The 14,919-nt window shown below is 40.8% G+C and overlaps 1 long non-coding RNA gene across 2 annotated transcripts in view; it reads right to left on the bottom strand.

The window, feature by feature from the left end:
* LOC112920511 (uncharacterized) overlaps positions 1-14,919 on the bottom strand; it is a 90,874-nt gene that overhangs the window by 29,505 nt on the left and 46,450 nt on the right. The window contains exons 3-4 of one of the 2 annotated variants that reach the window (XR_003235083.2): positions 8,489-8,550; positions 369-3,508 (exon numbers count right to left, since the gene is read on the bottom strand). This is a non-coding gene — a long non-coding RNA (uncharacterized lncRNA). Of the gene's footprint in view, positions 1-368; positions 3,509-8,488; positions 8,551-14,919 lie in introns of those variants that run through there. The other variant, XR_011995675.1, reaches the window with a different exon arrangement.

The following is a 14,919-nucleotide window of genomic DNA, read 5'->3' as shown; positions in this document are numbered from 1 at the left end:
TACATAATGTATTTATTTAAAAGATTTTATTTATTTATTTTTAGAGGGAGAGGGACTGAGTTCAGAGGAAGGGACAGAGGGAGAAGGAAAGTCTTAAGCAGACTCCCTGCTAAGCACGGATCCTGACTCTGTGGATTTCACTACTTGAGATCACAACCCTGAGATCATAACCTGAGATCATGACCCCGATATCAAGACATGAGTCAAAACCAAGAGTCTGACGCTTTAACCAACTGTGCCACCCAGGCACCCCTAAAACATCTTTAAAACCTTTCAGTTATAGCAGTTGACTTTTTAAAAGGCTCTAAGGATCCTTTTTTTTGTTTTTAATTTTTAAAGAAGGGCAGACTGCCACATGCAGTGCCTCATTTGGATGTGTCTGGAGTCTTGGAAGCTTGACTACCCTACGTTCTTCTATAAATGGACCTTGAGAGCTTGCTTGGAGATTCTAGCAGAGGAGCACACCTACTTTTATACCCTCGACCCAAGAATGATCCCTTTCTGTCTAGGAAGGTCCTCCACTTGGACCAAGTATGCAGCCTCAGGAAGGATGCACACAGAGCAATGAGAGAGGAAGGGACACCTGTCTAGCCAGCCAGATCAGCCAAATCAACCCTGGCAATCAACAGGGTGACAGATGTCACAGCCAGATCACCCTCACATCCTATGGATCTTTTTGAAGGACCTGTTTTTCTTAAATTATCAATTATATTGAAATTTCTTGAGATAATGTCTTTGGATTTCAAATCCAAGTGAACTTTTTCTGTATCAATTATTTTAGTAAAAATGAAGCACTAATTTGCAAACCATGCCACATCTGTTAAGGTAGTCACTCTATGGTAGCTTATATGTCAACAAAAGGTATATTCAGCAAATGGACATGAGTATACAATTATACATTTTTAACAAGAATTCAGGGCCTCTTTAGGTATGCACCAACCAGTAGCTCCTCCCCTTTCAGCCGATTCCGCATTTCCCACCAACAGGACACATTTTGGAATGAATGCCATATATTTTGTACACTTGATACATTAACTCTAGAAGACCATGGTCCCCTAGTCAGTAATGAGCAACCACGGACTATGTGGCTGGTAGAGATGCATATGTCTGGGAGCTTAAACATCTTCTTGGTTATGCTCAGCTATCTTAGTTGGCAAGGGTACCATGTTGCTCATGGTCTTCTTTTACTGTGGGCTCTTTGAGTGGCCTTTAAACAGCCTACCAGAAGGCCCAAGGAAACAAGTGGCATATGCTTACCCAGCCCTGGCCAAGGCTACACTTAGGTCCCTCTCCCAACCTCCCAAGCAAAAGAACCAATCACCAGTCTGGAATACCCCTTTCTATCCTCAGGTATAATGAGATTCTGAGGGTCTGCAAGTTAACTGAAAGTCTCTATAAAAAAGATGTGCTACCAACCAAGCAATCAACATTAATGATAAAGCAAAGGCTTTCTGGGCAGCCCTGGAACTAAGAGTCCTTTCCATGCAGGAGGGAGCCAACTCCTTACCAGCAATTACATTGCAAATTATTTATGTTGACCATACTCTCAACCAAGGAAGGTATGGTTGTTTATTCCTGGGTTTTTTCACTTGCTTATCCTGACCATGGGGCAATTGTGGAAACAAAAAAACAGCTTGATCAACATCACATACACAAGCTAAAGCCCCAGATTAGGCTTGTTTGTTCATTTTTACACATGGCTAATGATTGGAAAATGCCTTTCTTGTATATAAAGGGATTTTTGTTCTGATTTACTAACATTATAGAAACTGTAAGCTTATCATTATATTATGAAGAAATAAAAAATATCTCTTAAATGCAGATCTCCCTTGACTTATGATGGGGTTACATCCTGACAACCCATTGTAAGTTGAAAATACATAAATTGATGCACTTATCAACCTAAGCTACCAAACATCATAGCTTAGCCTGGTTCACCTTAACATTCTCAGAATACTCACATTAGCTTATAATTGGGCAAAATCATCTAACACAAAGCCTAAGTGATAATAAAGTGTCAAATATTTTATGCAATTTATGGACTCTTGTGCTGAAAGTAAAAAACAGAATGGTGGGCTGGGTACAGAACGGCTGTAAGTATGTCCATTGTTGAACCTCCTGATCTCCTGGCTGACTGGGGGCTGTGGCTGCACTGCCCTGCATCAGGGGAGAGGATCATACTGTACATCTCTAGCCCCAGAAAAGATCAACATTCAAAATTCAAAGTACAGTTCCTACTGAACATATAATTTTTATATCACAAAAAGTCAAAAAATCATTAAGTTGAAGCATCGTAAGTCAATAACTGTCTATGAATTACATCTGTCTAAATGTCACTTTACTCAGAGACTGTTCATAGAAGCTTCACTTTGGCCTTAGTCAATGTATTATATTTAGAATTAAACATTTAAAAAGTGTATGTTTTGCATCAGGTAAAGATGAGATCATTTATAATTCCAATTGCAGGAATTTGTTTTTTAGTGTTTTTTAAATAATCATTAATATATGTAAACTACTTGTTAAAAACAGTCTCCATTCTTCAGAAGCTTAAAAAGGTCTTTTTAAAAAATATTTTATTTATTTATTTTAAGAGAGAGAGAGAGAGCACGAGCAGGGGGAGGGACAGAGGGAGAGGGAGAAGCAGACTCTCTGCTGAACAAGGAGCCCAACACAGGGCTCGAATCCAGGACCCTGAGATCATGACCTGAGCTGAAGTCAGATACATAACTGACTAGAACCACTCAGGGGCCCTAAAATACTCTGCTGGTAGAAAAGTTAGGACCAGTTTGACAGTATGAGATTTTAGGTAAGATCTATGAGACCAGGACAATTTGGGGACATCTAATCCAGCCTGACAAAGCTGAAATCTTTAGAGAGCTACTTGTCATGTCTGAGTGGTCATCACAGGGACCAAAATGAGCTGAAAGAGCCCAAACTATAAGGCTACCCTCTAGTTATTTGGTTACTTAGATACATCCATAAGTAACATAAGCAGTAGTATTTAATAAAAGAGAAAGCAAATTAAAAATGAGTTGGATTGATAAATATGATTAACCCAATTTCAATTTCAAGGCTTTAATATTTTAATAGGCTTAAGTCTTTTGTTCTCAGTCACATGCATAATTACTTTTTCTCATTCCTTTGAATTAACAGCAGAAAAATCTCAATAATCTCTGTAGAAAAATACACAGTCGGAAAAACTGATCTGAGTGAGTATAATTGTTATCAAAGTTCTGCGGTTATGTTATATATGGCCGCCTATAAAAAGAAGCATTTATAATCATGCTGGCTATGGTGAGAAGGAAATACATTGTTTTCTTCAAGTATGATTATGCTGGAGCAAAACAAAGTTTATCTAGTTCGTCTTTAACTCCAGTGGTTTGTGTCAAGATTGAAACAGGAAAAAAGGAAGAAAGTTTTCAGCATATAAATCCCATGATGCAGGCTGACTCCCACACAACAATCTCCCCCTCCCCACTTCTTCTTAAGTACAGGGTATGCTCCAGTCCTAGAAAAGAGGCAAAATTCAATTAGTAATTAGTCTTTGCAAGAATATTTAGACAGTTTACTGTTGTCAAATTTAGACATTCTCAATAAGAGCATGCAGAGTAGCTTCAAAATACATCTTTTACCACAGAAAAATTAGGCACATAAATAAATAATAAACTCACTCCTAATCTTCTCTAGAGGACAACCTCTTAAAGAGAACAATGAAGAAAAACTATTTATCTAGGATTATTTTGTACTTGTGTGTTACATATGTGTGTGTGTATGTGTGTGTGTGTGTGTAAATCAGCCTTTCACCCTACACCTCAGGGCAAGAATTGCCTAATTTGGGGATGCGTTGGTGGCTCAGTGGTTGAACATCTGCCTTTGGCTCAGGTCATGATCCCAGGGTCCTGGGATCAAGTCCCACATCAGGCTCCTTGCATGGAGATTGCTTCTCCCTCTTCCTATGTCTCTGCCTTTCTGTGTCTCTCATGAATAAAAAAAATAAAATCTTAAAAAAAAAAAAAAGAATTGCCTAATTTGATGTTAGAAGCACTCACTTTCCAAGGAGATCCCCATGTGCTGCCTCTCCGCCCTAAGGCATGGTTAAAATGTGGATTTGCCAAGCATCCATGTTTGTTTCGCAGTTAAGGGATTATCACTCTGGCCATGTTTCCCCTCATTCTGCCAGAGAGCTTACCCGAGACCTGAGAAGCAAGGGAGGAGCCAGCATCTGTCCACAATAATTTGGGAGATTCTGTGGCCTCACTCAGAAACCTTAAAACATTCATGCCTGGGTACCTGGATGCCTCAGTGGTTGAACATCTGCCTTTGGCTCAGCTTGTGATCCCAGGGTCCTGGGATCGAGTCCCTGCAGGGAGCCTACTTCTCCCTCTGCCTTTGTCTCTGCCTCTCTGTGTGTCTCTTACCAATAAATAAATAAATAAAATCTTAAAAACAAACAAACAAACAAAAAACCCCAACACTCATGGCTTCTGGGGGGCCAGGGAGTGAAGGGTAGGGAGGGATTGAGATCTCTCAGAGCTTCTCTCCCAGGAAGCACAGGTATCTAAACATTAGCAAGGGTCATTCGGTCTTAATAATGCCTCTGCCACTTTTTGTCAAGGTGAATACAGTCCTTGAACACTTAATTATATGCAATAATTTATTCCTATTCTTTTCTTCCCTTTTTTCTTTTAACCTAAAACCTTCCTCTAGAGAAACAGGACACACTAAACACTGATGAATGTGATCCAAACACTTTGGATCCCCTGGAGAATTTTTCAAAATACCGGTGCCTGGGGCTAACCCCCAGAGGTTTTGCTTTGATTGGTCTGGGGTGAGCCTGGGTATGAGGATTTTTTAAAAACTCCCTCAAGTGATGCACAGCCAAGATTGAGAATCACTGCTCTTTGGAGGAAAACAAAAACAAAAACAAAAACCAAGGCTAAGAGTGAGAGGAATTACATATGAGTAAATTAACACGATCCAATGTTCTATCACCAAAAGAGAAAGACACCCATTGCTACAAGGGTAAATGACAGCCCAGTCACCTTAATGCAGAATTTCAGCTTTGTTCACTGTTTCACAGTCTCCGTGTTATTAATTTTCTGTTTCATAAACCTGACAAACATAATTGTTAATTACATAGCATACACTCCACCCTCACAGTGCCGGTTTCTCTCAGAACCCTCAACTGATATAAAGCTATAGTGCAAGCCCCACTATATTAAATTTCAATTTAATTATCTTTATTATAGCATCACCTCCTAGGAGGAAATGATTAACCCTGAGACGGACTTAAAATAGAAGAGAAAGGTATTGCAGTGAGCCTCACCCTCAAGCCCTGTGCTACTATACAGGCTGCATTTGCAGGCACAAAAGCAACAATAAAATGGTTGAAAAAAATGAGCTTCTTTTCCACTTTCTCTGATCCCTGCATTGTGATCCCTCAAAAGTCCCCACTGGCACACATGAGTGAATGACATAAAAAATGGGACTTTAACCCACAACACACACAAACACACAGGCACACTTTAGTTAACAGCAAAGAATGATTCCTGAATAATCAGCACAGGAGAGAGTACATGGACAGTACACGTTCATTACTTAATATTAATCTTTCCTAGTTAAACTTTACTTAGTACTATATAATCTTAAAAAAAGCTGAGGGTGTTTTACTTTTAAACATTACTTGACGTGACTTTTAGTAAGAATCTCTCTAACCTTGGTTTGCAAATTAAAAGAGCTAGAAGCTTGCAAGGTTAGTCAAAATAATTGTTTCCTTAAATTAACACTAAAGGGGCTTGAATCCCATGCCACTATGATATTAGGTGACTTCGAAGAAACAGATGAGGAAATGGGACCACGGGGCATTGAGACTCCATGTTATTGAAGCAAAACCGTGAAAGGAATTTTATTATCATTAATTAAAGCATTTATGTAGCAAGTATTTACAGAAAGTATTTTGAAATCAAACGCTAATAGGAGTGGACTGGCACCATTCCAGGGATATTTCTACTCGTTCTTGTCTTTGTTCTTTTAAACATGGTAAGGAGGGATGCCTGGGTGGCTCAGTGGTTAAGCATCTGCCTTTAGCTCAGGTCTTGATCCCAGGGTCCTGGAATCGAGTCCCACATCAGGCTCCCGGCATGGAGCCTACTTCTCCCTCTGCCTGTGTCTCTGCCTGTGTGTGTGTGTGTGTGTGTGTGTGTGTGTGTGTATGTGATGAATCAATAAATAAAATCTTAAAAAAAAAACATGGTAAGGAAATGCAGGCACAGAGAAATCAATTGATCCAAATCGCAAACAATGGTGCCCAACATAGGCACAGACAATGCCATGGAAACTTGAACTCTTTGATGAATGGAGAATATTTTATGTAGCTAAGGGTCCAGCTTGGGCCTAGGTTGAACTCACTACAGGATGCCGACACATTTGGTTTGGTGGGGATTTGGGAGGGACAAGGTAAGATCTAATAAGGCTCTTTGGTAAGAAGGCATCTTGAGGGAGAACACACTAAGACATTTAAGCAAAGAGCCAGTCTAGGGAGAGAGTGTTTTGAGTACACTGTGTGCCTGTGACTCATATAACCACCACCTTCAACCCAAGGGAGGAGTTGCAATAAAAAGTCATACTTGAAATAGAGATGTTACAAAAATTTCCATAACAGATTGGAGTGATGGATGCCTTATCTATTTGGGATTCTTCTAATAGAACAGAGATGACCAGAAAAGATAGCTTTCCAGAATCTGCAGCTACAGTACAATGAGGGAAGTAGGAAGGGGCTTCGTGTCATCAGAGTCCTGCTTTTCATGAGTTTTAATGTATTTGATGGAATAAGATGGTGGGAAATGGGGAGGGACCGTAACCGGAGTGCCAGGCTAATAGGGAAGAGATGAGACATGTCAGCTGTTTATTTTTACCATCTGTTTATATGAACAGAATAAAGATAAATGACTAGAGTCTGAACAAAATTCTTGCATCATAAATTAGCAGCCTCTGTAGCCTGAATATACAATCTTTATACTCTTATACTCTCTGTTCCTTGTTAGAACTTAGTACGACATGTTGCCAATGGAAGTTTAATAATATTTGCTCACTGAGACCTGTATGCACGATCAAAGTCCCGTGAGTCCCCATTTGGGTATTTCCCATCTGTATTCTCAGATTCTGCATGGTTTCACAAAATTCACTGGTCAGGGCTCAGTCAGGAAAACAGAAACAACTTTAAGAATTTCAAATGGAGCTAACAGGACAGGAAATTGGTCACTAAATATTGGAGAGGTTAAAGGAGTAAGGCAGGAGGGTTTGAATATACAAGACAGCATTTCCACTCCACTGGCAGGAGGAAAAGAAAAAGTACTATCCAAGACCCATGGTCACTGCTGTGGCACCTGCTGGATAATCTCCCGCTGCTGGAGAAGCCACTGCCACTGCCACTTCTCTCCAAGACCAGGGGATTAAGCTCATTCTTTGGCTGCTGCCACCAGGAGAGCCGCCTGAAGCAAAAAAAGGAGAGAAAATGTCCTCTCTCTTATTCCCACCTTCCAATCTCCTGCTAAGGCCTCCTGCTAGAAGAACAGAAGGACGCCGCGTGGTAAGGGAGTCTGTTAAATAAAGTTTGCAGACTTCCACCCTGCTTGTAAAAGAACACAGATGCCTGGGAACGGACCTGAGAGTCAACAGACAAGCAGCCAGCAAACTGGCCAACCAACGCAGCTCAGAGCAAGGAGGGAGCTGACAATCCTGTGGATGTCCCTCCAAAGAGATTAAATTCCATTGCCCAAGGGGATCTTTTGGTAGAGATTATGCAGCGATTGCCTCACAGTGTAATAGGAAAACCGCCCAGTTCTTTTTTTTTTTTTTTTTTTTTGCTTTGTGATCTATAGACTTTGCTTTAAAACACTTGCTTCTATTGTCTCAGATTTTGGTTGGAAAACATTTATGAAAACAATCAATACGTATAATATATTACAATCTGTAATGCACTCAATATAATTTATTAGACCGTTAACTGGCACGAGGATTACCTGCAAACACTCATATAAGAAAAACAACGCCAACAAAGAAATCGAATGCCTGACACGGGGCCAAATGCGGCATCTGAGGATGAGATTTGATGGAAATAGCTTATGAAAATTCACTCCCATTAGAGAATGGCTTTTTTTTTTTATGTCAGCTCAATAACTTCCAGGAAATAAATGAAGACATTTTAAAAATCAAAGTGATATAATCGTGTAAGTGGAGCTTTATAAAAATTGATAATGGCACAGCATACCAGCTCCAAAGTATGACAACATTAACCACATCAGGAGAAAGTAATGAATTGTAATAAGTCTGGAAACAAGCTAAGAAGTAATTAATATCTCTGAATCAGTTTCGTGAATCTATTATCTTAATTTTGTGGTATTTTGAATAGAATGAAAAATATTGAGTAACAAAAGCAAGACGTTAACTAAATGCTGGAGATTTCTGAGACTTGTGTTGACACACATACCACATCTTTCCTTTTCATTGGAGACTGGAACGTTACATTTCATCTCCGGCAAAAGTCATCATCTATATAAGGAAAGAAAAATTTTAAAGCAAGTTAGTAATCAAATAGCACCTGAAAGACAAATACCAGATCTCCTCAAAGGCTGTACCTACAGACAACACATGGTCTAGGGAGGAAGTATCAAGTGCAAATGATCACATTGTTTTTATTTTACACTCAGACTTTGCCATTGGGTACATACTTCAAAACAAAAGCCAGGGGCACCTGGGTGGCTCAGTTGGTTAAGCATCTGCCTTTGGCTCCTGTCATGATCTCAGGGCTCTGGGATTGAGCCTCGCATCAGGCTCTCTGCTCAGCGGAGACGCTCTGAGGTCTCCCTCTGCCTGCCTGCTCCCCCTGCTTATGCTTTCTCTCCTTCTGTCAAATAAATAAATAACTTTTTTCTAAAGCAGCCATATCATTAGTTTTGAGGTGCTCATCCTGTTTATTTCTAATAAGTATCTGTCGTTCTTAGGCCAAGGATCCAGCTATTCCCTGAGAAGAAGCTAGCATCACTCTCCAGAGCCCCAGAGGTGGCTCTGGTTTGCTAGAGACAATCAAGTCAAGCCCTGAGGGGGCAGAAAAGACAGCTCCCAGACGCACTCCTCTCCCAGGTGGTTAAGGGCATAGCTATCAGCAGTGGGGAACACAGGAGCAGCCACCCGTGTGGCTGTCTTAAAGGCTTAGGAGCTTCGCACAATGGCTATCATTTAGGTAGTGCCTTGCAAAATAGAAGAAGTAGAAGGAGGAGGAGAGGAAGAAAGAAAAAAATAAGAAAAAAAGAACCACAAGCTGCAGAGAAAGAAATATCTGTAATCAGATAAGGATATTGGAAACTTGTGCCTCGCAGGGGCATAAGTAATAGGTTTCTTTTTTTTTTAATTATTTTTTTTATTGGAGTTCAATTTGCCAACATATAGCATATCACCCAGTGCTCATCCTGTCAAGTGCCCCCCTCAGTTTCTAATTTTAGGACAGCCTCTAGCCAAAGAATGTTTTAAATCTTGGTACTCCCATCTTCCCTTTCCTCTTCTGGGGGCTGCCCTCTCCCCAACCTCAACAGCTATCTTGATTTCTCTTTAGGAGGAGACATGTGCCTATTCCCCACAATATTTGTTCTATTTATGAAAAACAAGAGTACAAATTATACATTCCGCAAATGAGAGATATGTTTGTGTTCATGCAGTAGTCTGACACTTGCAATCTCTCTGAGATCCGGATGTGTTTCACTGGCAAAGTGAATTCATAATTTAAATCAGCAATGTTTCTTTTTCGGTCTTATGGTTCCATGAAGCAATGGTATATTTTATAAATCTTTGGTGTCAGAGACTAGATAAAATATAGCACATTGCAAATGTGTGCTCTTGGATGAATTTCAGATTCCTATTCTATAAAAAGTAGGGGCCACCACTAAATGCAGGTGATTTCTTAAAGTTTCTCCTGCCCTTGATACCTACTCCACCGTTTTGTGGATTCTTGGCAAAGATTACTTGGTAAAGGATGTGAATTGTTATTGAAGAATGATAATGAGAGAAAACTAAGCTGTCGCTCAAAGTGAACAGGTACAAAGCAGCTTAGCTGAGGACAAGACTGAGCTCCAAAATAGGGGAGAAGACAGAGGAGCCCAGAAAAGAACTGCATATACTGTAATGTTTGTTTTGTTTTGTTTTTAAATTTCTTTTTATTGGAGTTCAATTTGCCACCATATAGCATAACACCCAGTGCTCATCTGCCAAGTGCCCCCCTCAATGCCCATCACCCAGTCACCCCAACCCCCCGCCCACCTCCCCTACCACTACCCCTTGTTCTTTTCCCAGAGTCAGGTGTCTCTCATGTTTTGTCAACTGTAATGTTTTAAAAGATCAAGAAATCATATTCACTATTGACAAATCAAGTTAGAGATTTTCTGATTGGAAGAAGAGACTGAATTACTCCATGCCAAAAAAGAGAGCTTAACAGTTTCTAATGTGGCGGTGGCCTCAGAGAAAGCTCCCAAGCCATTTATCTGTGGAAGGTATAATTACTTTTGATTCTACAAACTGTATCGAAATTTGAATGTATTATGTATTGTGATAAAATGTCCCTTTCCCCTTAGCCTTTTGAAAGTGAGTGCACTCAGAAGGCCCGCTAGATGCATTACAGGGACACATCAGGCTGTGAGCTGCGAATGTTCCACTTTAATCTCCCAACAAGCGGATTGTGACACAGGGTCCCCACAGAGCGGAATGCACAGCACAGGAGGGTCTTTTAACTGAAGTGCACAGAGGGAAAAATTTATGAGGTTCTTATGAAGTGGTTTGTTTTAGCTCTGAATTGGAGGAAGAGAGGGAGAGAGGAATAAGGGGCAGTTTCGTGACATAAAGATCCAGTTGGGGCCTAGTGTGATTTTTATCTTTAAAACACATTTGAGGAGACTAATCTCAAAGGGTGAGACTGTCTCAGTACTGCACATAAGAAATGTAAGGCAAAAGTGGCTGGTCTGTAAACAACCCACAAAGCAAATTGCCAGTTGATATTTCCTGAACTAAAATTCTTTGAGTTACAATGGGAACAGCTTCTTAGTATATAAAGAGCATAAGTCCTCCCTTTGGTTCCAATAGGGCTTTGTCATGACTTGTAATGAGCTGAACACTGCAATGCATGTTCTTAAAAAAAAAATTGACTATTACTGTGTGTGCAAAAAATACAATGCCCGTGCACCAGGACGTTAACAAAACAGCACCTGCACAAACTAAGATCGCAACTCTATTCTCAGCTTATCTTTGCTCTTCGCTCCCTGGGATCGTTTCTGTCTCAATGGGAAAGGAGAGCCGCACGCGCAAGCATAATTCATATGTTAGACGGCAGCTACCACTTTTGTGTGAATCAGCGCTCTGTAAACAAAACAAAAATCTGAAAAATGTTTAAGTCCAAACATTCTTGGACAGATAAATAGAACAAGCTTCCCAATGACAATGGTAAGAATGGGAGACTGTAGGGAACACAGGCTTTTAAAATTGGAATTTAGGGGAGGCACACTGAAATTAGGAGCTGTTTAAAGACCTTTAAACTGGCTATCCTCTTAAAAAGTGGCAAATTCAAACTTTATTTAAAGACATGGGATGTCTGCCTTTGGCTCAGGTCATGATCCCGGGGTCCTGGGATCGAGTCCCGCATTGGGCTCCCCTTGGGGAGCCTGCTTCTCCCTCTGCCTGTGTCTCTGCTTCTCTCTCTTTGTCTCTCATGAATAAATACATAAAATCTTAAAATAAATAAATAAAGCCATTCTTAAAAATAACTTCATTAAGAGAATTACAGAAATGAAGGTACTCTAGGTAAAAGGATGGAAATCGCAATGATGATTATACTTACTCATCTTTTTTTTAATGCTAATAATTAGCAAAAGTCTCAAAATCAAATCCATCATCCATCTGTGGCAGACGAGTGACAGATCTGCTGACTAATTGAAAACAGACAACCCAGGTGAGTAATCAAAACCACCACGGCCAACAAATACTGAATTTTCATAATTGTTTTCACTAGAAGTGCCTTGCACTAAATCCTCCATAGCTGTTTTCTTCACCTTTTCAGCAGCCCGGGGAGGTAGGTACTGGTTATGCTTTAAAACTGTCAGATAAGCAGCCTAAGGTTTTGGATTGAGGGACCTCGCTCATGTCAAACCGCCCGCTGCACCAAAGCTGTGCTGCGTGGCTGAGGACTGAGACTCAGTACCTCCCTGCTTTCCCTACTTCTGGCCGTCGCCTATTTCTGAGTCACTGTCGCCATAAAATAAAAAGGGCAGAACCACATCAAAAGTGCTGTTGCTTGGCAAATGCCCAAGTAAATCATGGAAAGAGAGAGAGTTGACCAAACGAATTAAAGCTGGAAGTGAATGGTGAGCCTCCGTAATCAGAATCACTGCAATCTTGTTAGTCTGAGACTTGGTACAGAGACCTTGAGATTGGGAAGAGCCTCTAGAGAGTTTGTGACACGTGGCCATGTAGTCTGTGCTTGAACACTTCCAGGGATGGGGTGCTTACTACCTACCAGAAAGCTCCATTCCAACATTGGATAATTTGAATTTTTAGAAAGAACACCCTTAGGGATATCTGGGTGGCCCAGTGGTTGAGCATCTATCTGTCTTCGGCCAAGGGCATGATCCCAGGTTCCTGGGATCCAGTCCCACATCAGGCTCCCCAGAGGGAACCTGCTTCTCCCTCTGCCTATGTCTCTGCCTCTCATGCTGTGTCTGTCATGAATAAATAAACACAATCTTTAAAAAAAGAAAAAGAAAGAAAGGACACCCTTAGATGAAGCTGAAATCAGAGTTGCTGTCACCTCAAATAATTGCTTTTACAACAAGTCATATGAAGCCCTCTATCCCTTGATCATTAAAAGGGACTACTGTTTCACTGTAAACCATGAAAGGTAAAGTACAGCTCAAAGGGCAGCATAATTAGTTCTGTAAGTGGTGTCCCAACGTTTGGATCTGTTTCCATCAGTTGTGTCAAGGCCAGTAAACTCTGACAACCAGCTCGTTTATAGTGCACAACCTTAACTAAAATGTACCAAAGAACCAAGGGCATTGCACATTACAAAATCATTTGCATTTTTTTGTACCAGCTCAATCGGGGTTGTGTTGGCAAAGATGCACCCAGCACCCAACTGAACCAAAGTTCAGAACTGGGCAAGGCAGCGAGTCTGGGTATGCAGTGAGTCTGCGAATTACCACAAAGGGGGTGAGGAGCACAGGAGGGAATGAGTAATAATAATTCCCACGTAGGGCGAAGGGAGGACACAAGGACGGGCTAAAGAGTGACTGGCCAGAGTCAGGTGTCTCTCATGTTTTGTCAACAGAAAGGCCAGGCTTCCTTAAAGGGCAGGGTTTCTGATGGACATGGCCGGGCATGGTGCCCCACTTCCCATGCCCACACTGCACCTGTAGCTACACAGACTTAACTTCAGGGAAAATGTTTGTTCTCAAAGCAAATAGATTAGGAACACACTTTAGTCTATTCTATAGACACACAGTGCCGCTCTTAGCCAGATGCCTCCCTCCTGAGCAGTTCACTGCCCTCTGTAAACCAAATGTCAGACAGGATGGGAGAATGTAACTCCTTCATTTCTAGAAGGAAATGGAAGACTTGCTTGTATCGTCTCATATTTTATATCCATTATGCCTACAATGAAAACTTAGCAGTGACTAAGTCTACGTTGTATTCTGAGTAGAAGCTACATCAAGAGAACTCCGGGGTGTGGCTCCTTAGGGGTGCTTCACAAAGTGATGGAGCACTCTGATCCCCCCCACACCCCTACATCCCTCACCACCCCTCCTCTCTAAGAGGAGCTCCAACTAACCTCCAGACCTGATAGAGGTCTATGGCCTCGCTCTGAATTTCAAAACATATTGCTGGTTGTACTTCATAATTACAGAATCTGTGTGAGCAAGTCAACTGATTTTCGAGCAGCCATAGAAGTCTTCTGATGCCAATTTTATTCAGTTTTGAACTCAAAAGTTGTAGTCATTGTATTGAAATTGCATGTTTTCTATTCTTTTTTTTTTTTTTTTTTAATTTTGATTCTAGGGCACCTGGGTGGCTCAGTGGTTGAACATCTGCCTTCGACTCAGGACATGATCCCAGGATTGTGGGATTGAGTCTCATGTTGGGATCCCTACAGGAAGCCTACTTCTCCCTCTGCCTGTATCTCGGCCTCTCTCTGTGCCTCTCATGAATAAATAAATAAAATCATAAAAATAAATAAATTTTGATTCCAATATTTTAAAAATTAGTGACACTCTGAGTTCCAAAATGATCCACCACCTGTCACAGGCTCTCCCAGAAGTCTGGGTGCAATTTCAAGCTTTAATGACTTCAGAAGCAAAAATGCTACAAATTCAAAAAGTACACTCTTCGTAATAGTTATGGTTACCTTTGATCTACACATAGGCAGTATGGGGAATTTTTAGATTTTTTTTTTAATTTTAATTTCTTTCCAGTCTCTTTTGTGGAAATGGTACAGACTGAGGAAAAAATTAAAAATGATACCAGATTCACAAGATTACATACTTATAAAAGGAACATAAATGATTACTGTTTCAAAAGATTATGATAAAGCAATACATTTAACTTCTGAAGTTAATAACAGCCTCAAAGTAAGCCAAGGCTTTTGAAACACCCTGTGAACCACTGTGAAGTCACAGTATGTCTTGTGGGAATGCCGCCACTGAGATGCCATCCTTGTATGGACGCTTCTTTACTCACTGCCCGACAGTGAGCAAGTATCAAAGAGGATCCCTGCCTTTAAGACACCGTTTCCACTTTGTGAACATGTAAATTCACGGTGGAGGAGCTTGCAAAAGGGCATCTGTTTCTAGATCGAAGCCTGGAGAGCAACATTTCACCCACCGCAGT

This window comes from Vulpes vulpes, chromosome 12 (genome assembly GCF_048418805.1).
Source record: "Vulpes vulpes isolate BD-2025 chromosome 12, VulVul3, whole genome shotgun sequence".
Classification (NCBI taxonomy): Eukaryota; Metazoa; Chordata; class Mammalia; order Carnivora; family Canidae; genus Vulpes; species Vulpes vulpes.
This window is presented reverse-complemented; position numbering and strand designations above follow the sequence as displayed.